A 27481-nucleotide genomic window follows, 5' to 3' on the forward strand; every position below is an offset into this window, starting at 1 on the left:
TGGTATAATTGAGAAAATTTGAGTTGGCTCAGTAAATGGCTGTGTCTGCACACTGTATTTTGCATGTTGCAGGCATTTGCTGTTAACCTCCTTCCTGTCTCTTCATAAACCCATTCTACTCAGCCCTGCCTGCAGCCCCTTCCCCCTCTCCCTGCCCCCAAGTTCACAAAGCTCTGAATAGAACACAGAAGACGAAAAAGCAGTGTTTCCTATTTGCAGTCTTATAATTTTTATTATACAACTTTTTAACTTATTGTCTTTACAAAAATGTTTTTCATTTTTTTTTTAATCCAATTCTCCAGGGCACTCTTTTCTCCTATCCTTTTTTTAAATTTCTTTTTTCTGTCTTGCCTTGCTTGCTTTATTTTCTGTTACCTATCACTTTGTTTTTCCTTTGATCCCCATTTGATTCTCTGCTTGCAATGGCTTCCATATGAGAATAAGTGAATAAGGGAGAATTTGCATTAAATTTTTAACCACAGACTACTTAGAGTTTTGGTTTTTGCCCATCCTTTTTGAGTCTTGAATGAGAATCATAAAATGTAAAATTATAATTTTGAAATATTTCCCATGCACATTACAACTGAAACACAAGCTTACATGAAAATGTCTATTTCACAAGTAACTTTTTATGTTGCATATCATCACAGAAGAGATTTATGATGATTCCCATATTCTAGTGATTGTCACAGAAGAATGAGCTCAAACTTGCAGATATTTTAGGTTTATTTAAAATAGCCAGGTTATGCCCTCCTTTGAAAATCTAGAGTCTACATCAAAAGATCTATGATTTACAAGCATTGTACTTGTAGGGGTCAGAAAGTTAAAACAACTATATTTCCAGATACCAGGGCTAGAGGTTATAGTTTTGGTTTTAAGATAGAGATAGGCCACTTCTGTTTCAGGACATGTCAATTCAAACTTGACTTTGAATACACACATTCAATGCCAGTTCATACTTGACTGCAAATGGAATATAATGTGGAAAGAGGAATGCTGTTGAAAAACATCTGCTATGGACAATATGAACAGTGCTTTACCATCTGTTGATTATGAAGATTCTTGAACGCATTGTTTTAAGTTCTGGTTTGTGTGGTACTAACACTTTAAAATATAGTTTTTTTGGTGAAGAAAGGAGAAAGTAAGTTGAGGGAAAAATGAGAACTTCTTACATTCTTTTTTTTGTCAAATAGTAACGTTCTTCAACTTTACCTTTTTCCATTTTAACTTTTCACCATTCCCAGTCTGGCTCGCCCTACTCCTTCCTCCCTCCCTCCAAATGAAGGGAAATTTGCTTAAAGTTGCAAACAGTACTTGAGAATTACCAAAAAGAGTGTGTGGAACAGTGTGGAATGCCTGAAACTTTTTGTTCTTTCTGAAATAAAAGCTCCATTTTAAGTTTGCTAATTCAATAAGGAGTCATATGTTTTTCAATTTATCAACATGATATAAATAATAGAATAATTGGGTGGTTTTAGGAAATTGATTATAATTGGCATGCATATTTCTGTAAGATTTCCATAACACTAAGTTTTACTTTCAATGAAACAATGAAAGTACATTTGCATCCAAGATGGGCAATTAACTTGAGGCAAACTAACTGCAGATTCCTTCAAGACTTTTATCTTAAAGGAAAACATTTACTTTTTAACTAATCCTAGATTTAAAGTACTCATCATTTCTGCCTGAAAAATCACCAGAGTCTGCATGCGGGGAATAGTCAGTTTGGGGATAACCTTTGCTCCTCCCCACCCTGAGCTAGGGCCAAAGCTTCCCTTTTCATTTAATTTTCACCATACAAAAACTTGCTTTTAGCTCTGTTTCAACTTCAGGCTCTCTAGACTGATATTATGATTTCTGGCATTGTTTTTATTTTAACAACAATCAGTTAAAACTTGACAGTTGTTACTTGCCAGTCAGTTTAACTTTATTTTATCCAATTATGTAAATTCATTAATTTGATTCATGTGAATTACAGATTTCTCAGAAAGGTGTGTTCTGTTTAAACAAACATCCAAATTTGATACAATGGCTAAATTCACTACAGTTGTTTGCATTATATAATCAACTTTAGTTGTACACAAGAATTATGTAAAATAATGAATAAAAAGCAGCTCTACCAGGACATTGGTGTTAGTTTGTGTTATTTTCTCTTTAATAGAAAGGCAGTGTGCAAAAGCAGCACATCCAAAATGTTAGTAACCAGTGTTAGTTACAGAGCAATTAGAATATATAAGATATAGCATGTAAATTAAAAATATGTTTTACTTTTATCGTATATTTCTTACGTACGACTTTCCAGACCTCTATGTCCCATACAGTGTGGTATACAAATGTGCTATTCAGAAATATTATGGTAATATCCATTAAATCATATGTCCTTGAAGGTTTCTTTCAACCACTATTTGATATATCTATATTCTCTCCAGGTTTGCTGTAATAGACTATCGTATCCACTTTTGTTTCTCCCTCGAAATTGGAAGCAAAATTCTTTAATGTTGATACTATTTCTATTCCTAAAAAAATAATCTTAAATGTGAGAATACTAGATCTGGATACTTTTATGGGTACCAAGGGTTTAGTCACTGATCTATTATTTCTAGTAATTCAGCATCTTAAGGTCCTGAACGAATTCTCCTTGTAGTCCTTATGACTTGGGCACTGGCTGATTTGAGCAGGACAGTTGTCAAAGTGTTCTAGAGCTGGCCCTATCCCTGCGTTGTAGTCTAGTTGTGCTGGTGACGTGGTGGTGGGTGGGCTGGTATCTTTTAGAATTGACATCCAATGCTATGAATTCAGGGCCTAATAGTTTAATGATACTATAGACTTTTGTTTTTGTAGCTGATTATAGTGTATTTATATGTCCTCTGTTTTCTGGGAGAAACGCATTAGTAAATCTGAACAAGCTGTCATTTAATGCTGAGAGACTAAGGGTTCTGGTCAAATGCTACTTTAGGGGGGTGCTCTGGGAGGTGGTCCATTTCTGTCTTATTTTGTGTGACTTGAAATGGATGAACCACTTAGCATGCTGATTTTATTTGTTGGTTTACGTTCTGGGCAGAGGACACTGAGTACTGACTGAAATGCTTAATTTGAAATATTCTTTTCCCTGCACAGTCCAGGACAAAACTTTTTTTGTTGAGAAATCAGTTTCTATTTGGCATGCCTAGTAGCTTCATGCTTTATTCAACTTAATTTTCTATCAATATGATTAAGAAATGAAAACATATTTCTTAGGAACTCTCAATCATTGAATCAATTGCCTGTCTCTTTTCTCGGATTCCTTCCTTCTCTCTTCAGCCCCAATACCTCCTCTTTCATCCTCCCAAAATATTGCCTATTTACCAAAGGTTGGTTGCTATTGAGTAGAACCTGATTTTAGTTGTATGACTGCATCTCGTACATTTGCAGTGTTTCTTTGATCAATAAACCATTAGGTAAAATCACTGTGCTCACAGTGGCATGGTTTAACCGTGTGAGAAATAAGATATGTAAATATTCAATGGGATCAGAAGATTAGCTCAAGTTTGAAAAGAGGTCTAAAATTTGCATTTTAAACTTGATGCACTAGACTTTCTTTGATTAAAAATTCTAGGTTTTTGAGTATAATTCTGTTAAGCTGCTGTTCTTCAAAGGAATCAAACGTTTATAGGAAGATTGAATTGAACAAATGTCCTGTTTGTGTACTGTATTTTGATCTGCCACCATTTGGTGTCACTGTAGGGCAGGGCTTTTAAACTTTGTTCAGTAGAGGGCTCCATTATTTTTAATCAAAAAATGTTGTAGGAAGTTCATGCATATTTGTGTGCATTCAAAATGCCTCATTCTAAAATGCACCCTAATATTCTTGTTGTAAAACATTCAAATAACATATAAAACTATTGAATACAAGGTGGAAGTTCCTTGTCTCCCACTACCTCATTGCATTCTATACAAATGATCGTTTTTAACGTTTTGTTGAACTCCCAAATCTATTTCTTAGTATTTACAAATGTATGCACATTTCGTGTGCACATTTAAAAAATACATTATTCTGTAACTTTTCAGCATAAAATATATTTCAGAAATTTTTTTCATGATGTACTGCACTGTTTTTGAAATCTTATGTGCTATTTCATGGTCTGTACTATGACTTTTTCTTTTAACCATGCCCTTAGTGAGGGATCATTAGTTCTTGTTTTGCCCTGGGTTTTAAAAAAATAATTCTGTATACATCTTTCTATATGTATTTGAAGGCAGTGTATATAGCAGTTATGAGCATGGACTCTGGGTTTAAATCCTAGATTGACCTTACTAGCTGTATGATTCGGGGTAGTTATTCATTTTTTTGTACATCACTTTCCTTCTTTATGAAATGGGACTGTATGAGTTTCCTATTGCTGCTGTAACAAATTACCACAAACTTAGTGGCTTAAAAGAACAGAAGTTTATGTTATAATTCTGGAGATCAGAAGTCCAAAATACGCCATCAGTGCTGTATTCCATCTGAAGGCTCTAAGGGGGAATTTATTTCCTTGCTTTTTCCAGTTTCTAGAGGATGCCCGTATTCCTTGTTCATGGTCCAGGATCACTCTGACTTCTGCTTTTGTCATTGCATCTCCTTTTCTGACCCTCTCCTCCCCTCTTATAAGGACACTGGGATTATGTTGGGCCTACCAGGATAATCTCCCTGTCTCAAGATCCTTAGTTTAATCACGTCTGCAAAGTCCCTTTTGCCATGTAAGATAACATATCCAAAAGTTTCAGGGATTAGTTTGTGGCCATGTTTGGGGGAATCATTATTCTGCCTACCACAGGGACAATAATAGTGCCTACCTCCATCTCATTATTCTGAGTATTAAATAAATTGCTGTAGTGAATATGTGTAAATCATCTTATAATCATAAACTCACTATAAAGGTTAGCTTCTGTTTTGGGTATTGTTATGTCTCTAGGAAAGAGTCCCAGAATTTGAATGGCTATACCAGAAACTATTTTTATTCTTTATAGTTACTGCCAAATTGTCCTTCCAGGAGGCATGTCAATTTACACTTTTATGAACAATATACTTGAAGATTCTTTTTCTTGCACCATCACCAATACTTAATATTACCTTTCCTTTTTCAGCTGATTTTTTTCTTTATATTTCCTGATTATTAAATTTCTTCTTAGTATTGCCTATTAGTGTCTTTTATTTTCCTATTATATATTTTTCCTTATTGTTTATAGGAACTCCTTATATCATCTGTATGTTACTGCTTTGTAAATACTTGCAATTTTTCTCATGTGCCTCTCATTCGTCTTTCAGCTTTTATTTATGATGTCTACTGTACCTTGTGTTTTTGAAGTTTGGGTTTAAAAGTGAATTGAGATACACAAGACCCATGTTACTCACTGATGGGAATGTGTCCTGTGGATTGGGACAAACTTTGTCTTGGTACCTAATAAGAGCATGGGAAATCCAGATTGATTGATGAAATCTTTAGTTATAAGGAACATCTTGTAAAGATGTAAAATGAAGAGTGAAATGCCAGTGAATATCCTTTTCACTGGCTCCCTAAAATCCTTCAGTTGCTCCTCATAACTTTTACATGGATGTTGAAATTCTTAGACTAGTATTAGGCCTTTAAAAAAAAACAACAACTTCATTGAGGTATAATTGGTGTACAATAAAATGCACATATTTAAAATGTAGAACTTGATTCATTTTGACATGATTACAACCATGCAAGGTAATGAATATACCCATCACCACAAAATGTTTCCTTTTCCCTCAGGCCTCTCTGTTATCTGCTCCCTCCTACCCATCCACCTAGCATTTGGTCTCTAATAAAGCAATTCCTGCCATCCCCTCCTACTTCTTGTCTAACTTTTCCCCTGTTCATCTTTCCTCAACAACTTGCTGTGTTCTGTAGGCACTGTGCTCAGGCCTGTTAATACGCTTCCTTTCACCTTTCTTTTGCTTTGAGAAAGCCTGCTCTGGAATGCTTTCCCTAGCACTTCTGTTATTCCCTACAAAATCCAGTATCCTTCCTCTTTGTTACCATAATGCCCTGTCCATACCTCTAAATGGCTCTTATTATCCTAAATATAGAGTTATTTTACACGTCAGTCTTCATTTATGCTCAGAACTTTTTGATGGGCTGGAGTGTGTCATGCTCGTGTTTATATTCCCAACACATGACACAGCTTCCAGCATGTAGTGGCAACATGATATTGGCTAAATGAATGTATGGAATAAGGAAGAGATGAACAGAAAGGAGGGAAAATATATAGCAAGAACAATAAAAACAAAGTTTGAAAATTTTTTTAAGATTTTATTTTTTTTAAGGCAGTTTAAGGTTCACAGCAAAATTAGGGGGAAGGTACAGAGATTTCCCATAAACTCACTCCCCCTCCCCCCCCGCCATGCACTGCCTCCATATTATCAACATCGCTCACCAGAGTGGTACGTTTATTACAATTGATGACTCTCCATTGGCACATCATAATCGCCCCAAGTCTATAGTTTGCATTAGAGTTCACTCTCGGTATTCTACATCCTATGGATTTGGACAAATGTTATAATGACATATATCTATCACTGTGTCATCATATAAAGTATTTGCATTTCCCTAAAACCAATATTTTTTTAAGTCACTTTTTAAAATAAAAATGAGTATTTGAGATAATTATTTAAAGTTTTCTTAAAATGAATCTCTAGAGAATGACTTCTCTGTAGGTGAGAATGGCTCAATTCAAAAGTAGACCAAGTAACCAATGCTTCTGAGCATGAAAGTCTGAATTTACACTTAAAAAAAAAGTAGAACAGGGGCTGGCCTAGTAGCACAGCGGTTAAGTTTGCATGTTCTGCTTCGGCGGCCTAGGGTTCGCCGGTTTGGATCCCGGGTGCAGACCTATGCACTGCTTGTCAAGCCATGCTGTGGTAGGTGTCCCACATAGAAAGTAGAGGAAGATGGGCATGGATGTTAGCTCAGGGCCAGTATTCCTCAGCAAAAAGAGGAGGATTGGCGGCAGATGTTAGCTCAGGGCTAATCTTCCTCCAAAAAAAAAAAAAACCCATAACCATCCTATGTGATTCTGCCACTTAACTTGTACACTTGTCACAGTATTTGACTGTTCTCCTGATACCACACCAGCGTTAGACTTGGGAAATGATCCTTCTTTAACTCAGAAGACCATGTTGTTTAAGTCTGAGAATACTCAGTGTACCCTATACAGTACTTCTTTTGGTATTCAGTGGTTTTATTTTCTAAAAGGTGTTGGAGAAATTGTGATTTGATGTAAGAATCATGGCTTATGGAAACACCTTCAGAAAAGAAGCTGAAAGAATATCTCCACTGAGCCATCGCTGCCCCAGACTAAATGCCTCCAAGTCTTTCTTTCATTCCTTAGGTGTTGATTATTTCAAATGCTTTGCAAATGTCCAGATATAAAATCACTCATGTTTCACAGAGTTATCTCTTTAAAACTTAACAAAAGACATGGAGTTAGTATGATATAATTTCTTCTTCAAGAACTCTTTTTGGCTTCTTGTAATTACTACTTCCTTTTCTCGTTAATAATTCATCTTCGCTCTTGTCTGTCAATGAGAAAAATCTTGCCAGTCTCTCCTCCTGGAAAATAGAAGTTGTGTTCGTCTTCTGTTGTTTTTTGGTACCTGTCCTCTTGTCCAAGATCTCTCAGATTTCATGATGCTTTAGATAGCAATCTCATCTGCAAATCTTTCACTACCTAGGGAGGACATTTGTTTAGAATAATAAACTATTATGACTGTGTTCAGAGCTATTTACATCTTAGAGGTCTGCTCGTTTTAATATCATAAGCATTCAGCTGTTAATCGGTTATTCTTGTCACTTTTCTTTGGAACCTTCTTGATCTGCTTCTACCAGTTTCCAGGACTTAATATAGGCTCACTAGCACAGATGGGTTTTCTTTCACCTAGTTCAGGGCTTATTAATTTAGCTTGCTTTTGCTTATCATTGATTTGTAGCCTAAAATTCTTCAGACATTTAATACTTCCATAATTTGCTTATAGTCTGATTTCTGCTTTCCATCTCCTTCAGCAGTCTGGGTCAAAATAGTCACGATGCCATTTGAATTTTTAAACTTTTAGAAATTTTGTTGGTTTAAGTAGTTAAAATCACTTGTCAGCTGAAAAATATCTTTACCTTGCACATCCTATTATTTTCTCTGAAGATCTTATTTTCCTCACAGATTTCTTAATTTTTCCTACACATGACACGATGGAGGTAGACATTGACAAAACTCTTCAAAGGGCTTTTACATCTTTTCTTTATGTGTTTAACAGGTAGTATAAAATAATTTGTAACAGATTTATCGATTTAAATGAATATACTAAAATTCACAGAAGATTAGAGGCTTTTTGATGGTTGGACTTAACATGGCTTCACTGCTGATAGATCGAGTATATTTAAGTACCTTTCTGATATTGATTTGACTCTCATTAGTTGATTCTAAGGGAAGTGGCTCCAGGTAGCAACTATTCCATTAATGTAGGTGTCAGTCTTTTGGTGTGACAGGGCCTTGGATTGCCAGATGTTTTATGGATGAACTTAGACCTTGAGATTACGTTGATAACTATACCACTGTCCGATACATTCTATTTGAATATCTTGTCTCCTTGGTTCAGCAAAGGTTCGCTCATTCATTCATTTATTCGACAAATATTTATTGAACACCTGCTGTGAGCTGGGCGTTGTTCTAGGCTCTGAGTTTACTGCAATAAACATGTCGCTTTCTTCTTCTTGGTCCTACCTTTTAGTTGAGTTTAGTAACAGTATACACATAAACAGAAATTTAATGTAATGTTAAGTAATAAACACTCCTCAGGAAGTGGTGGGCTGAGGGTAGTATATGTGTGCGTGATTAATATAGTTAGGGAGGGCCTCTCTGAAGAGGTACTGTTGGAGCAGAAGTCTGAGTGACTTTAGTTAGCTGTCTAACTATCTTGGGGAAGCATGTTCTAGACAGAGGAGACCAGAAGCACCAAGGCTTTGAGCGACAAGTGAGTTTGGCACAGTTGAGGCCAGTAGCTGTGGCAAAGTGAATGAGGGGGAGGGAGAGTAGAGGTAACATTAGAGAGGCCACCAGGAACTTGCAGCCATGGTGTGAGGCCTGTGGACCTTACTCTAAAAAAGCCATCAGAGAGTTTTAAACAAAGAAGTGAAATAATCAGATTGATGCTTTAGATTTAGATCTATTATTCTGGTGGCTATTTGAGGAATAGGTTGTGGGATGGGGGCATAAATGGAAGCCAATGGCCAGTTAACATGCTATTACAGTGATCTAATTATTAATGTGACAAATAATTGGGGCCTCACAGACTTGATGGCAGTGTCACTGGTGAGAAGTCATTAGAGTCTGCATATATTTTGAAAGTAGAGGAGACAGGATTCCTCATAGATTGGATTTAGGGGGTGAGAGGAGTCAAGGATGGTTCCAAAGTTCTTGGCCTGTGCAGTTAGAAAGATAGAAGTTTCTGTTTACAGAGATGAGGAAAAGACTTGAAAGAGAAGCAGCTTGTGGGAGGGAAGATCACTTGAAATGTCTGTAGACGTCCAAGTGGACCTATGAAGCATGCAGTTGGGACGTGAGCTGGGAGTTCAGGGCTGGAGGAATAGATAAATGCCACAATAGGTGGGATTTACAGCCATGGGACTGAATGAGATCACCTAGGGAGTGAAGTAGAAATGTAACACAGGAGGCAGTCAAGGGCAAGGGGAAATATGCAAACCTTACTGTTTTTCTCAGTCTTTTCCCTAGAGTGGGACTCATCATCAGCATGGTTTTATTTGTTTCTGCTGCTACCACCTCTCTGAGGAAAATTGCCATCCCTGGTCTAGGGAATTGTACAAGGTGATTTTATAATATGACACTATTGCAGTTTGTTTCAAATACGAAGCATGAGCAGGGGTGAGAGGGCTGTTTGGCATTTGTAGGATATAATTCATCAGGGATCTTTGGAAAGAAGCTATTGGTCATGAGAATATGTGTCTGTGGAAAGAAAGAAAAAACTACTTTTGCTGTCGTAGGACAGAAAATGGAGTTATCTCTAATACATCATCATAATAAATGCATTGTGCCTATATTACGACCTAAGATAAAGTTAAAATGCCAAAAGTGTGCAAGCCTATTTCTTGATAAAATAACTCGTTTAATCAAGGGATTGAGTGCATTTAGTTCAAATCTACATCAAAATAGTAATATCAAATCCTGCCATTAAGAGGAAAAATCACTCACATACTACCAATTGTGTTCTCAGTGGAGTGGGAGGATAAGTGGAATTGAACTCTGAATGAATTCTCTTATGAGCTTTTGTTACTCTTGTTCCCTTGAAATTAGTAGAATGTCAGCTATATTAAATAACTGTGCAGTTCCTTAATTTATTAGAACTAATAAAAACACAGCATGATCAGAATAATATGCTATTTCATTGAGTCGCTGACTCTGATGAGCTTCTCAAAAAGTTTGAATTTTCAACTGTGATTTATTTTGATCTTCCCCATGTTTTTCACTTTGACGTAAAAGGTACAGAATTTTGCTTGTGTTTTATATAACGTACATGTAAAAAGTATGAAAGAATTTGATAATATTAAGAAATAATATCTACCTCAATTTATCTTTAACACAGTCTGTTCTTAACATAACAGCTAGTGACTTAAGTCAGATAATATTCTGTGTCTGCCTGTAACCATCTGGTGGCTTCTTACCTGAGAGGAAAATCCTAAGTCCTCGCAATGGTTGACAAGGCTCTACATAATCTGCCACTGCCTTGGTGTTTCTTGCCTCATCTTCTACCACTCTCCCCTGGCTAACTTAGCTGTAACCACATGACCTCTGTTCTGTTCTTCAAACATGCCAATTACATTCTTGGGGGTTTTATACTTGCTCTTGGGGGTTTTATATTTACTCTTTACTTTCCTTGGACCTTGCTTCCTCCAGATAACCAAATGGCTTGCTCCCACGTCCTTCCGTCTTCTGTTCGTATGTCAACTTCTGGAGGGCTTCTCTGAGAACTTTGTTTAAAACTGCATGCCCAGTTGCCCACAGCACATCGTTCTCTCTTCCCTGCTTATTTTTTCCCAGGTACTCATATTCTCATTTACTGTATTGTGTTCTGTCTATTAACCTGCCTATTAGTCTATCATAACAATGTCCATGAGAGCAGGAATCATTCTCTCTGGTATCTATTGGTGAATTCCTAACGTCTTGAGTAATAATCTCGCATTTAATAAGTGCTCAATAAATATGTGATGAATACATAACTTTCCCTAAGGTACTTTATGATTTATTTTAGATCCTGAAAAGCTGGAACCATTTAGCTGTTGGCTAACTGAGGCTTACTATGCAACATGTTCCTACTATTGAAACATGAATCGAGGCTAAAACAACTTCATCTTGGTATTCCAGATTGCTTCAAAAATCCTTTATTGCACTTCTAGTCTAATTAGACAGATTTCGGTTTGAATTCTTAATTTACCATATACTGGCTATGAAACTTTGGACAAGTTTCTTAACACTCCTCAATTTAATTTTCTTTCTTTATAAAATGCATGTGAATTTAGAACCTATCTCATTAGGTTGTGGTGAGGTTTAAAGGAGAGCATGCATGTGTGTAGTCAATAATAAGTGCCCAATTATGTTAGCTGCTATTATTATCATCATATTTTTATTTTGAATGTTTTCTTCTCATCTGTCTTGATCAAATTTAGGACCCACTTTCTTTCTTTGGAGCCATTTCCTACTTTACAGTTAGAATTTTCTCTCCCATTGTGCTGGGAACCTCTAGCATATTTTATATATGTGCTTTTGCTCCCATTGCTGTTTTAAGAGTTATTCTCTTAGTGTTATGGACAACCTCATAATTCTAGATCCAACATAAGTCCTTTCATTTCTCATGTTGTATGTTCTCGACCTGGGGCAGCATTTCACCCTGTTTGCTTTATCCACTTTCTTGCTTTTCTTTCTTCTGGTTCCCATGTGCTTCTTGTGTGACTACTTCCCTGGCTCTTTTCTCATTTCTTCTAACACTTAAATCAGCATCTTACATTCTGTCCTTTCCTCTCATTCCTTTAAATACCCTCCTCTCTCAATGATTACATCCACCTCAAAATTACTTACTAGTAGCTCCCTTTGAACAATTTTTAATTCTTTCAGAATTTTTTCACTTTGGCTTTTAAATACATACTTTAATCCCTTACAAAGAAGCAAAAGGGATGAGTTAGGGGTGATACATAAAGGTAAGTACTGACTGATGAACATTTCAGTTATGATCAATTATCATGACTCTCAGATCTTATGCTGAGACACCATTCTGGAGTATTTGTTTTCTGTTCATGGGAACAGCTGTCCAGAATAGAATTCAAATTACTGAAAAACTGATAAGGATACTCTTCTCTTCTATATTAGTTGCATGTGTTGGAGCCAGAATTATGAGCTAAAAGGTTTCTACTTCTAGCTCTCTGACTAGGTATATCCAAATCCAACTGAGGACCTTAACCTTAGGAATCCCCTGAAATTGAAGTCATCCAGTTGCATACAATAACAGCTTGATGGTTATTATAGAAAGTGTGCTCAAGGACAAAAACAAAGATTCTACAAGTTCATGTTAACTATATGCGATATTCCAAAACAGCAGGTTAGCCTTCTGCTTGTAAATCATCTCATGCAATGGGAAAGCTAGAGGAGATTAAGATCTTGCTCTATGTTAGTGTAGTCTGATTATTTTCTTAATATGGTATCTGAGACTTGTTACACTTAGAAGATGAGAGTTTGGATAACAGGAGCAGGAAGCGAGATTAATTTTGGAGTGTCAGGTCAGTGACATAAGTATTGCACCAATTGAGCAACTGTGGAGCAGCCAAGTAATTACATGACCGGTACACTATTTGACTTTTGTACAGTGATGTACAGTTCACAAAGTATGTTTATATACATTTATCTGATAGATCCCTCACAACAGCCCCTTAGGGTTGCAAGAACTGAAACTCCTATAGAATTAGGTGACTTAACCAGGAAGCCTCACACCTCATAAATAGAAGAGGATTCAAATGCAGGATTTCTGACTCCGTATTTCCATGTTGTGTTTTGTCTCCACTGTATCATGTGGTTTCTAGTCACGAGCCTTGGTCTACTGGCAAAGAAGTGGATGGATACAGGAGGTGGGAAAAAGACAGATGAATGCAAAGGGAAAGATTTTTAAAGATAAGACTTGAGCCTACTTTGTGTTTTTGCTCAAGACCAGTTCTATCTCGGCTTTTCTTTACAAAAACCAAATACTAACCATTTTTTATCTTCAGAAACTCGGCCCAATAGGAGGGAAGTCCTCCGTCTTTCCTTGAAGAGCCTGGTGAGTGTAGATGTTTCTGGAAAGTGAACTGCCTTGTCTGGCTCGTTACTCTTTGTGCCTGACCACTGACTTCATTTGAGAAGCCTTTCCCTCATTTTTTGTCCCCTGGTTGACAGGGAACTGGAACTCTGATGCTAAAGATAAGGGCTCTTGAAAACTTCTGAGATACCCAGAAGCAATTGTATAAAGTTTTATTTAACTTAATTTGCAATGTGGCTCCTGGGACAGAGGGTGGCGGTGTTTTAGTCCTGCATTTATTCGGTTCGTTATAGTACTTGTCTGACGTTTTTTCCCCCTCTTAGCTTATATTTTTATTTTGTATTGAATTGTATGTTTCATTAAACATCCTTATCTTTCATACCAGACTTGGCTCTTTTGAAAGGATAAATGTGTTTGTTTTCTTCTCTCTAACATTGGGTCAAGTTTCCTGTCCTGCAACTCAGCTATTATCCATTATTACTGCTATTTTTCTTTCTTTACCAAGGATGCCAATTTTGTATCCAAGTCCACATATTATATTTATTTAAGGGATGGGCTAGGAAACAGCCAATGTGATTTTTTTTCCCCCTTTAGTGAAAAGTTAGTGTTAATTTATGTACCACCAGCATCACCCCTACCAAATCATTTGACGTATTATTATAATTTTTCCAAATTCCTATTTGCTAGGAAAATCTTATTCTCTTTGTGTATGTGTATATGTATGTATCCTGTACCACATATAGTGCATTGACTTATGTTTATACACTAAATAGTCATGATTTAGTATAAATTTTAATATGTTCAAGAGTTTTCAGAGTTTGTGGCTTTATGCTGAAACTGTGATTGGACGAGTATTTATTCTATCAATTCTTTGTTCATTGATGTCGCATTATGTGTTTCTTCCTATAGTAACTATGTGACATTACTGGAGTTTTATGCTATGGGCAAGTAGAGTCTTTCTATCCTACTTTATCAATGTTTTCTTTGTAAGTAGCTCCCCTTGGAACACTAGCCACAGTAAAGCACCTAAATCATTCTGATCAATTGAATGCCAGTATGTTCTGAAAGGATTTAAGCTTCCAGCAGCTTTTGTATTATAGATTTCCTTGACACTATCTTTGTTTATGCTTTTCCTAAGTTCTGACCTAGAGTTTTTTTAAAACATTCTATATTTTGAGTGTAATTAAGAGAAATCTAGTTCAGTTAGCTTCATGACAATCCATTGCTTTATTGCTTAATTGTCTGTTTTCTATTCTATTCTCATTCTATTACTTTAGCACTTTTTTTGCCTTGTTTACTTTTCTCAGTTTTTCCATTAAGAGAGGCTATATCTACTGTGTTCTTAGCCCCTTATTTTCTTACTGGATTTTTATAACCTCCTTTGGAACCATTCGTGATTCTGACTGTTGGCTTTAGTAATTACTTCTCTTGCCAGTTAAAGACTACTTTTTTATCAACTTTATCCCCCCTCAAATGCAGATTCCCACCTATTTTTCCTAATCGTGGGTCTTAGCTATACCCTAATCCTTTGTTAATGTCTCCTGTCTGAATCCTACCTTCACACGTCCTCTGTCTCATCACACCTTAGTCGGTATCCGCATAGTTCTCTATTCTGTCTGAAATGCAGACCACAGACCTGGCCTTTCCGGCATCTTGGGACAAAGCAATAGACACACTTTATTACTGAAGGGCAGAGGAGTTGCCTGAAAATGTATCACAGTGATTTGATTTGAATGCTCCCAAAACTCACCCACCAAATCAATGGCTTGAACAGAAGCATGAACCCAAACACCAAATGAGTTTCTGAAAGGCCATTGATTTATTTTTAGAAGTCCCTGAATGAATTTTATTTGTCTTAATGTAGAAACAGAATAAAAGCTGTGAACAATCAATGCTAAGAAACACAGCAAGGTGTCATTCTTAATGGGCCTGGGTTTGGAATGAGTACAGAAACACCTTTGCCATTAATACCGTGGCATCAGAGAAAGAGCAAGAATTTGTAAAATGGCATAGGAGAAATTAAAGTCGGAGCAAGGAATTGTCATAAAAGAGTATCTGGGGAGAGTTATTTTAAAATATGAGCTAGTTAGCAAATGTTGCAGGAAAAAGGCCCTCTCATTCTTCATTACTTTTGAATAAACTAATCTGCAACATAGAGAGTTTTTCTGTGTCATTATCTCTTACCTCCACTTTCCCGACCCTGCCTCCCCCAAGTACCACCCAAAACTTTAATGTCTGTTAGTGAGACCAGCTTCTGGAGATAGAGATAAAAGGGTCAACAGGCTGGAATTACATCTGAAGATCTGACTGTGTTCTATATTTTGTTTGAATCCTATGTCCAGCTCCAACTTTCCCTTTTACTCTGTGACTAGCTAACCCTTACCTGGTCCACTGATCATTCTGGAACATGTAATAAATTAACCGCTTGCACGTTTAGAGGATTTAGCCAAAGTAGCTCTTGAATGAAAATATCGTGTTTATGGTATTTTAATGATTTCTTGTAATCGTTCTTTTAAATTAAATTCTGAAAATCAGGCAGGGATTACGATGCCTTTGGTGTTTTTGTTTCATACATGTTAATGAATGGCAATGGGAAGCCAAATTTAAAGTAGAGTAAAGTGTGGGTATTAATTCTAGAAGAATATCGTTGAGAAAAGATAAAATGTCCAGGATGGTGATGCTGGGCCAGTCTGTCATAACTGTATATTTTTCTATTTGCCATGTGTTGATTACCTACTATGTTTCAGGCCCTATGCCTCATGTTTTGAATGCATTGTTATTTTCCACATAGCAGCTAGTGACCTCTTATTATAAAACTAAGTGAGATTATGTCACTTCCAAGCTTAAAATACTTGGATGCTTTTGAAATTTACTTTGTTATATTAATGTAGCCACCCCAGCTTTATTTTGATTAGTAATAACATGGTATATCTTTTCAGTCCTTTTCCTTTTAACCTACTATGTTACAGGTAGCATATTAGTTGAGTATTGTTTTTTTTTTTTTAATCAAATCTGATGAGCTCTACATTTTAAGTGGAGTGTTTGGCTATTTTCTTTTAATGTGATTATTAAAATGGTAGGGTTTGGGGCCGGCCCCGTGGCTGAGTGGTTAAGTTTGTGCACTCTGCTTCAGCGGCCCAGGGTTTCACTGGTTTGGATCGTGGGTGCGGACGTGGCACCGTTCATCAGGCCACGCTGAGGCAGCGTCCCACATGGCACAACCAGAGGCACTCACAACTAGAATATACAACTAGGTACCAGAGGGTTTGGGGGAGGGGGAAGAAAAATGGTGGGGTTTGAATCTACCATCTTGCTATGTATTTTTTATTTATCTCATCTATTCTGCGGTACTCTTTTTCTCTTGGATTATTTTAATAACTATCATTTTTTTGGCTTATTAGTTATACTCTTTGTTTTATTAGTAGTTGCTTTAGGGTTTATAATATATATTTTTAACTACCTTCAACTGATGTTATACTACCTTATTTGTGTAGTGTAAAAGCCTTGCAACAATATACTCCCATTTTCCTCCTCTTGGGCTTTGTGCTACTGTTATTATATGTTTTGCCTGGGCATGTGTTTAAAACTCTTAACACATTGTTATTATTTTTACTTTCAACAATCAGTTGTCTTCTATATCTATGCGTATGTATACCATTTCCAGTGTTTTTCACTCATTTGTGTAAATCTTAATTTCCACCTAGAATTGTCTTCCTTTTGCTTGAAGAACTGTCTGTTACATTTCTTCCGATGTTAATGAATTCTTCTAGTTTTCTGTCTGACAAAGTCTTCTCTCACTTTCATTTTCAAAAGTGTTTTCATGGGTATAGAATTGCAGGTTGGCAGTTTTTTCTCTCAGTACTTTAAACATGTTACTGCACTGTCTTCTCGTTTGAATGATTTCAGGCAAGAATCTACCATCATTCTTAACTTTTTTCCCTCTGTAGATGTGTCCTTTTTTTCTTTGATTGTTTTGAAGATTTTCTCTTCAATACTAGTTTTATACAATTTGATTATTATGTACCTTGGGTTTTCTTCATTTTCTAATCCTTGGGGTTCATTGAGTTTCTTGGATCTGTGGATTTTTAGTTCTCATCAAATTTGGAAATTTTTTAGCCATTACTTTTTCAAATATTTTTTCTATACCTCCCTTTTCTCTATTTCAGGGACTTCAATTACACATATTTTATTATGAGGCATATCTTAGGCCTCTTGAAGTTGTTCTGTAGTTCACTGATGCTCTTTTTGTTTTTCATTTTGGATTATTTCTATTGCTATGTATTCCAGGTCACTAATATTTTCTTTTCTTTAGTCTAATCTGCTGTTTTTCCCATTCAGTCATCTCAGATATCACAGTTTTCTTTTCTAGAAATTCGAGTTGGGCATTTTTGTTTTATGTCCTTCATTTCTTTACTTAAAATCCTCAATCTTCAACCTTCTAAAGCATATGAACTGTGGTTATAATAATTGTTTTAACTTCCTCGTCTAGTAATTGTGTCATCTATGCATTTCTGAATCTGTATTTATTAAGTTTCTTCCTCATTGACTGTATCTTCCTGCTTCTTTCGGTGCCTAGTGATTTTTGGTTGGCTACCAAACAAAGGTTTTACCTTTTTGAACTCTAGATACTTTTATATTCATGTAAATATTCTTGAGCTTTGTTTTAGCGGGCAGTTAAATTTCTCAAACGGTTTTATACTGTTATGGATTGTTTTTAAGGTTTGTTACATGGAATCTGAGTAGCCTTAAATCTAGAGCTTATTTTTCCCCAATGTTGAGGCAGTACCCTTCTGAGTACTCACTATCCCAGAAATTATGAGGGTTTTCCACTCTGGATGGTGAGAACAGGTACTATTCTCAACCCTGTGTGAGAATCAGGCACTGTTATCTCCAGTCCTTTGTGCTAATTCTCTCCCTGGCCTTGAGTAGTTCTCCCACATGCATGTGCTGATCAGTACTACAGTTAAAGACTAGAGGGGGATGCTCTTGAGCTCTCCAGAGTTTTCTTCCTGTGCTACTCCTTTCTGCTACTCCTTTCTGGTGCTCTGTTCTGAGAACTCTAGCTGCCTTGGCAGTCTCAGACTCCTAGTCTCCTGAACTCATGGAGAACTCCTGGCTTCCCCTGGGTTCCTTCTCCCTGTGCTGCAGTTTGGAAACTTTTTTTTACAGTAAGCTGGGGCAGTCATAGGGCTCACCTTGTTTGTTTCCCCTTTCTCAGGCACCACTGTCCCACACTGCCTGGTGTTCAGTGTCTGAAAATGTTGTTTCAAGCAGAGGGGGCAAATCCAGTCTCTGCTATTTCATCTTTGGCCAGTAAGGGAAGTTCCTTTTGGATCTTCTGGTGCTTTCTAATTGAATTATAATTGGTAAGATGATCTAGTCTCTTTTTCTTCAACCTACTATTTTACCACTCTCTTCCTTGTCCACTGTTTCAGCCATATTCATTTTCTTTTCCCACCTCAGGTTTGCCTTTGCTCTTGGTGTTCCCTCTGCTTCAGCTCAAATGCCACTTCATCATGGAGGTGCTCATAATGATGTCTCCCCATCATTCTCTATCTACCTTACCCTATTTTTTGCTTATCTGTAGCACTTATCCTTATTTAAAATGATGTTGTCTGTTTTGTTATTTCTCTATCTCTTTCTCTCCCTTTCTTTGTCTTCTTGCTTATAGTACACTTCATTTGGACCAGGTCCTTGTCATCTTATTTTCGGTATGAGTCTCTCGGTCCTCAAACTGTGTTTGGCATGTAGTAAGGTTCAATAAATATTTGATACATAAATGAATGAGTAATTATATCTGACTCTCACATAACTCCAGAGATGAGCATTACCATTTCATAGATGAGGCAACTTGTTCACTCAAGCAGTAACTATTACAGCTCAGCTGTGGACCATAGTTTTATGACACTGGAGGACACAGTCTATTTCTAATGGTGGCAGTCACTCTTGTGTTTCTGTTTGCTGTGGGTGCCCACTTTCCTTGAAGTTGCTTTCAGCAGTGGTTTCTGGATGTTTCAGTACTGGAGCAATTTATTTTCAATATTTAAAGATTAATTTTGAGTTAATGTTAGATACAAACTACTTAGAATGTTGGACATAGGGACTTATTGAATTATTGAATTGTTGAACTTGAAATTAAGTTTTTGGAAATCTTGTTTCTATTTTTTCTTCATTGGGATTTTAAATCTTCTATATAAATAACTAAAAAGTGGGACATTTAAGTCCGTAATAGGAATTGTGGCGTGTTGTTTTTGTTGTTGTTATTGTTTTTTGGAATCAAAACCTGATGCTTTCTAGTCAGACTGTCTATGTAGTATTGAAATTTTATGGCACAATCTGCTTAATTTGTTTCATTTGCGAAAACAAAACAGAACATCATTACAGTCACATACTAATTACTAGCCATGCATCATTCATTTGAAATAAAGCCTAAAGCATTTCGTAGTTATAAGCGAAAAGGTCTCTTATGATTCATCACTTTGCAAACAACATTGTTTTAAGGTTGCCTGCGTATCATCTAGTGCCTGGGAAGCATTTTCTGTATTCTGCAAATCTCAATATGCAGGTCTTACATATTCCCATCTAAGATGACATTGGGAACGTAATGGTAAAGGGGAGACTGGACTTAAGGAACTAAGTTAATATAGAGTTAGGCAGTTCTGTCACACTTGTGACTTAAAGTGTAATTGTTGTAGATATAGGCTGATTTATTTGATGTCTCATTCTTGAAGCCATCTGGAATGGGTCCATAAAGTACATTTTTAATAAAGCTGAGTAAATACTATAATGGCTGTTTAACTCAGTGCACTGTCACCACTGATACAAAGGTAAAAATTTGATGAAAATAGGTTATATTCCGCTATTTACAGAGTTTCAAAGCATCTTCCTATAAATTACGTATTAATTATAAAGGAAAAAAGACAGTAACTTAATATTGGAAAAACGGGTGGACATCACCCTATCCCAATGTGTATGTAAAATACATACTTTTTTCTCTTCTGATTAATATATATGTATGGAGAGGAAGAGAGAGAGAATATGATAAAACAAATGGGGTAAAATGGAAGCAATTGGTTAATCTGGTATTTTTTTGTATTCTTAAAACTGAAATTATAAAATGTTTTTAAAATTCTATTTACAGTAACATGAAAAACTGTAATATACTTAAGAATAAATTTAACAAAAGCCATATAAACCACTAACAATGATAAAAGTGGACAAAATATGCAAGTCATCTGTTTTAAGACAGTACACAACCAGTGGAGAGAAAGTGCAAACCTTGGGAGAACAAACTCATGAACTCCCTGAACGCCCAGCTTTTGGCCTGGTGAAAGTTTGCCAATTATAGTACGAGAGTTAAAGTTTGAGCAGAGGGTGTGGTTTTCACTGAACTGAGGAGGCAGAGATCAGAATTCAGGACAGGTGAAACAGCTGGAATCTGCAGGGCAAACCATTTTAAGGAAAGGAATTGTACAGAAAAGGATTCTAGTAGTTCATGTGGGGATCTCCTTTGACTCTCTTCCTGGAGGCTGGGGCTGTTCATTGGCTGAGTAAGATTTGCCTGGTAGGACCGGCTCCAATGTGAGAGCAGAGCAGAGACACTGGAGGTCCAGCATTATTGGAAGACTTTGGAATTCTGATCCTGCCAGGGTAGAGAAATCTTCTTCACGCTTCATTAATTTAGTTGTCATTCACTCAAACAACTGGCAAGATTGTACTTTAGGAATGAAGGCCACACCCTAAAGGAGTACCTACTCTGCACCTACCCTAACAAACCTATAATCAAGTCTTTCAGACGCCTCTGGGAAGAACGTTTGGAGATTGAGTCCTACCAAGTTAGAGGGCTAGGGAAACACCTTTTACTTTCCACAGAGCTTCCCTAACAAAGTGTAAACTCAAGCTGTACGATTGAAGGTGATCACCCAGCAATTGACTCGTCTGTTAAAACAAGAATGAACATTTTCCAAAGGAATATTGCAGCTCAAGAGCTGTTACAATGTTTCAATATTTTACTAAAAGGTAAAGAATAATAAAATGGGCTGTATTGTCAAAGGAAAAAACAGCCAAATAGACAAGATGGCCCAAATTTTGGATTTCACGTGCAAAGACTTTAATGTGGATATTATAAATATGTTCAAAGAACTAAAGGAAATTATCTTCAAGAAATCAAAGAAAACATGGTCTTAATTAAGGAATCTTTGCAGGGAAATGAAACTATAAAAATTGACCATATGGAAATTCTCAATCTGAAAAGTTCAATAACTGAATTGAAATATTTAGTATGTGGGTTTAATAGTGTACTGGAAATAGTCTAAAACACCAGTAACTGGAGTCACAAAAGGAGAGGAGAGTGAGATTGGGTTGACAAAATATTGGAACAAATAATGGCCAGGAAATGCCATACTGAGTGAAAAACATAACCTGTTGGTTCAAGAAGTTCAACAAACCCCACCCAGGATAAAGATAAAGAGAAACACTTTGGCATATTCTAGTTAAACTGCTGAAAGCCAAAGGTAAAGAGAAAATCATGAACGTAACTTGAGGGGGGAGAAAAGACACCTGACAGATAGGAAAATGAGGATGAGAGACTTTGCTGATTTAGCAGAAATAATGGAAAGCTGAAGTCAACGGAAGAGGTGTATTTAAAGTGTTGAAATCAAAAAACCCTGAAAACTCAAAATTCTCTATTTAGCAGATACCCTTGCAAAAATAGGGTTAAAAAAAGACATTTTTTAGTCATGTGAAAACAGAGTTTGTGAACTGCTCTGCAAGAAATGCTGAAGATTATCCTTTAGACCAAAGGGAAGTGATACCAGATGAAAACTCAGATCCACAAAAAGGAATAAAGAGCACCTGAAATAGTAAGTAAACTATATAGTAAATAAACTGTGTTTTGTTTTCTTCTCATAATTTACTTAAAAGAAAACTAATAATTAAAAAAATAACACTCAGGATGGGGTTTACATGTACATAAAAGTAAAAGGTATGATAGTAATTGCACGAATGATGGGATAGCACAAATAGAATTGTCCTATTGTAACATGACACACAGGAAATGAATCAGGAGGTGTGAAATGTGAGTGAAATGTTGGAAGGGTGAGGTAGGAAATGAAAAATATGAACAGGTACAATATTGACTTAATAACTCTAAATAGAGTAAAATAAATAAATGCATATTGTTAGTCCTAGAGCAACTCAGAAAAATGTAATAAAAAGAGAGTTAAGAAGCCAGTAGAAGAGGGGGCCGGCCTGGGGGCGCAGCGGTTAAGTTCTCATGTTCTGCTTCTTGGCAGCCTGGGGTTCGCCGGTTCGGATCCCGGGTGCAAACATGGCACGCTTGGCATGCCATGCTGTGGAAGGCGTCCCACATATAAAGTAGAGGAAGATGGGCATGGATGTTAGCTCAGGGCCAGTCTTCCTAAGCAAAAAAGAGGAGGACTGGCAGTAGTTAGCTCAGGGCTAATCTTCCTCAAAAAAAAAAAAACCAGTAGAAGAAATAAAATGAAATACTAAAAATCGCTTAATTAACACAAAAGCAGGAAAGGGACAAAAGAGAGGTAAAAAGCAGAAAGGACAAATGGAAAATAGATAGTAAACAAGAAGAAGAGTAGCATAGCTATATGTATTTCAGAGAATGTATATTCTGAGGCAAAGCATATTACAGAAAATAGTGACATTACACGTTGATACAAGGAGTAATTTACTAGAAATAATCATCTTAAATGTGTATGCACCTAATAAAAGAACATTAAAATTCATGAAGCAAAAACTCGCAGAATTAAATGGTGAAATAGGTAACACTCCAATTATAATGAGATTTTAATGTTCCTCTTTCAGTAAATACTAGGAAAAGTCGACGCCCCCTCCCCAACCCCACCCCGGCCCCGTTCACCAAGGTAGGCCATATGGTAACATAAGTTTCAGTAATTTTCAAAAGATTGAAATCTTGCATGTTTCTCTCTAAAACAAAATTAAATTGGGTAATAATAGAACATCTCTCACTGTTTGAAAATTGCATATCATAGTTTTTAATTACTTGTGGACCAAAGAAGAAATTATTTTGAACCTAATGAAAGTAAAAACACTGAAAAAGAAAACCACATTCTCAAATTACAGATATCAGGAATCAAAGAAGGGAATTCACTACAGAAAATTAGAGACCCATATCATACCTAAACACATATGCCAAAATTATCAATAGAATATTTTTGTATCAAATATTATAATGCATGAAAAGGAAAGGATATCATGACCAAGTGGTTCAAGGTTGGCTTAACATTTGAAAATTAATTAATATAGTTGACAATATTACCAGAAAATAGGGAGAAAAATCATATAATTATCTAGATGCAAAATAGAAAGCATTTGACTGAATTCTACCTTGTTTATGATAAGGAAAAACTCTTAGCACCTAGAAATAGAAGGAAATTTCTTCAACCTGATAAAGACATCTGTGGAAAACGTGGAGCTATCCTCATACTTAATTGTGAAAAATTAAATGCTCAGTCTTTTATGACTGGAAACCAGGCAAGGATATCTATTCTTACCACTCTTCAGCATTATAATGCATATTTTAATCTGTTTAATAGGAAAAGGAAAAGAGATAAAAGGCCTGTACATTGGAAATGAGGAAGTAAACCATCTTTATTTTTAAGTGACCTGATTGTTTATGTGAATTCATAAAGAATCTACAATAAGCTTGTTAGAAGTAACTGGTGAATTTAGCAAGGTCACAGAGTAGTCAGTATGCCAAAATGAGTTGTATTTTTTCTCTACAAGCAATGATATATTGGAAAACAAGTAAAAATAGTACTATTTACAATAGCATCAAGGAACATAAAATACTTAGGGATACCTTTCACTAAACATGCAAATTTTCTACGCTGAAATCTACAAGATATTGCCGAGAGAACGTAAAGAAATTATAAATAAATGGAGATATTTACCATGCTTATGGCTCGGAAGACTCAATATTAACATTTCATTTTTTCCCTCAAATGACCGATAGAGTCCTGATACACATATTCACGTACCCAATCAATGCCAGCATGTTTTATTATAATAATCAACAACATGTTACCAAAATTTATACGGCATGCAAAGGACCTGGAATAGGCAAAATCAGTTTTGCAAAAGAACGAACTTGGAGGACTTAGATTACTGGTTTGATATCAAGACAGTCAGGCTTTGGCTTAAGGGGATACAAATAAACCTTTTTCTAGAAAGTTTAGAAATAAACTCAGAAAGATATCATCAATTGATTTTCAACAAAGTCTTCAAGACTGGAGAGCGGAGAAAGGAACTTCTTTTTATCAAATGATGCTGCAAAACTTGAGTATCCTGTGGACTAAAATGAATTGCAACTCCTGCACCACACCACACAGAACAATTAGTGAGGGATGGAGACTAGCCCTAAACAGGCCAAAATAAAATGTGAAGCATCTATAATAAAACACAATATTGGTAAAGGGGACATAAAATGGTATAAGCCACTTTATAAAACAGTTTGACAGTTTCTTATAGAGTTATGTATACATTTACACTCTGTCTTTTGGATATTTAATAGAAATGAAAAGACTCATACCAGAATATTCATAATATCCTGTATTAGTTTCCGTGGGCTGCCTTAACAAACGTCGACAACCTTAGTGGCTTAAAACCACAGTAATTTATTCTTTCCCGTTTCTGGACCAAGAGTCTTAAATCAAGATATTGGCAGGGTTGGTTCCTTCTGAAGACTCAGAGCAAGAATCGGTTCCATGCCTCCCTCCTTGCTTCTGGGAGCTGCTCCTTGGCAAATTTCTTGACTTCTAGCATTACCTCAGTCTCTGCCACCTTATTCATTTCACCTTCTCCTGTGTGTGTCTTTCTCTCCGCTTTCTATTAAAATCACATGGCATTGGGTTTAGGGCCCACCTAAATATTGTGATATTTATGTTGTCATATCTGGAGCGCTTTAACTTAATTACATCGGCAAAGACTGTATTTCTAAATGTCACATTCACAAGTACCTGTGGTTAGGACATAGATATATCATTTTTCAAGTCCCTATTCAGCCCAACCAACTACATAGCCTTAAACTGGGGGAAAAAACCCAAAAGTTCAACCATAGGAAAGTGACTAAACAAATTTTGGTATATTCTTGCAATGAATTATTGCTCATTAATTAAAAGGAACGAAGTACTGAGTCACAACACAAACATGTATATGAATCTCAAAGTCATTTCGTTGAGTGAAAGAAGCCAGACACAAAGTGTTTCCTGAAAGTTTCAGTAATATAAATTTCAAGAACAGGCAAAACTAAGTTATAGTGATAGAAATCAAAACATTGGTTTCCTCTGGTAGGGTGAAGATTGTCTGGAAGCAGACGTGAATGAATTTAAGACCTCAGAATTGTTCCGGGTTTTATGCCAGCTTTTTAATTCATCAGATATGAAACTTATGTGTTAAGAGTGTTTGCTAAAACTGCCAAGTTAAATAAGAAGTTTCTCATTCTGTAACTTTACCACTTGCAGATCCTGAGTATCCACAGAGCTCATTAGGACCTCTGGTGAAATCCTTAGTGGTCCAGAATTGCTAAGTGTTTATAAACAAAGATAAAGCAATATTTGTCATCTATAGCCAATTGTCTACATCTTGACTAGCTGGAGAAATATATATTTTATTCTTATGGTATTTTTTGTATAATTTTTGGCTTTACCTTGCTCCTATGAAAAAATGTAAAAACATACCATATGTACTTTGCTGTTGTATAGTTTTAAAAATTAATTTTAGCTTAGGAGTTTTAATATCATAAGGGCACATTTATTTTAAAAACATTTTTGATATTCTGAGCACTACCCAGGCATAAGGCACTTCAATAGCTATATTTTTCATGCCTTTCTTAAAGTGAAATCAGCTTTTTTTTTTGAGAATTCTTGAGATCATGAAAATAATGGCCAGCTAACAGTAAAGCTAGATATTTTTCATATAGTTTAATTAGGAAATCAAGTTTCATACTTCTTCCTAAGTTTCTTAATTCTATTATTAGATCATACTCCTTTCTCAGATGTCACTTTCTTCCCTCAACCTGTTGTCATTTTCTCTCGTCTTGTCTTTCACAAAGATGGATTTGTTTTTTCACATTCTCCTTGCTCATCACACCTCTCCCACAGAGAGGAGAAGAATTAGCTAATACGGAAATATGAGTGGCGAGTGCATTGTGGAGGGGACAGCAAAAGTGGATCTGGAAAAAATATTAAAAATTCTGCACAACAGGAGGTAGTTGGATATACCAAGGAGAAAGGAAAGAAATGTGAAGTAGAAGCAGGGAGAGCTCACAGCAGGGGCATCTCCATAGTGGTTTATCTAGTAACTACTGTAGAGAAATTAAAGTCCATTCCTACTCATAGGAAGACGGTAGAAGTAGTTTGAGTGTTGGATGATTTTTAAGTTGTGGTTATTAATTTCCACATTGTGTGGCTCTGAGTGGCATGGATACTTGATTGGCAGCAAGTTAGGTCTAGGCCCGTGTCCTGCTGGCCATGTGACCTTGAAGGAGCCATTTAACCTTCCTGAAATGCTTTTCCGTTATTCCTTATAATTATGTATTTATAAACTGTATAAAGTAAAGGTTTAGAGCACTCAGTAAATTAAGACGGAAGCTGGTTATCTTTTCAATCAGTAGGTCACTCATAGTGTTAGAAAGTTAAATGAATAGATAACTAGGTTTATAATGACTTTTAAGGAAGAATAATAAAGATATGGAGCACGTAATAAAATTTCTTTTGAGGTGAGCCTACATAAGTCTGCAGCAGGAAGATGGGAGGGACCTGACAAGTTTTGAATAAGTTGGCTCTTGAAAATCCCTTATTTATAAAAGAAACTGCATAAAGAGAACCAGATATGGTGTTCAACAGAGTTGGTATAAAAAATGTCAAATTGATTCCGGTTTTTCCCCCCCGTAGAATAATGGATAAAATTAAAATTACATGTGTAAAACGTAACCATAATGAGATTATGGGCGATTACATCTCCCTGGGGACTTTTTCTACTTTTTACCCTTTAAGACAGATGGCAAGAAGTAGATGATCTTTGCTATAAGGGCAGCAACTAAGACTTCTGTGCCTCTCATAGCATTGAGTGGGCACCCAGTCAATACTTGTTGGTTCA

At 36.2% G+C, this 27481-nt stretch overlaps 1 protein-coding gene across 1 annotated transcript in view; it reads left to right on the forward strand.

Annotated features, from left to right (window-relative positions):
• Positions 1-27481, forward strand: part of DIAPH3 (diaphanous related formin 3) — a 482479-nt gene that overhangs the window by 238978 nt on the left and 216020 nt on the right. The gene's annotated exons all lie outside the window — the stretch shown is intronic.

Source organism: Equus quagga, chromosome 6 (genome assembly GCF_021613505.1).
Source record: "Equus quagga isolate Etosha38 chromosome 6, UCLA_HA_Equagga_1.0, whole genome shotgun sequence".
Lineage (NCBI taxonomy): Eukaryota > Metazoa > Chordata > Mammalia > Perissodactyla > Equidae > Equus > Equus quagga.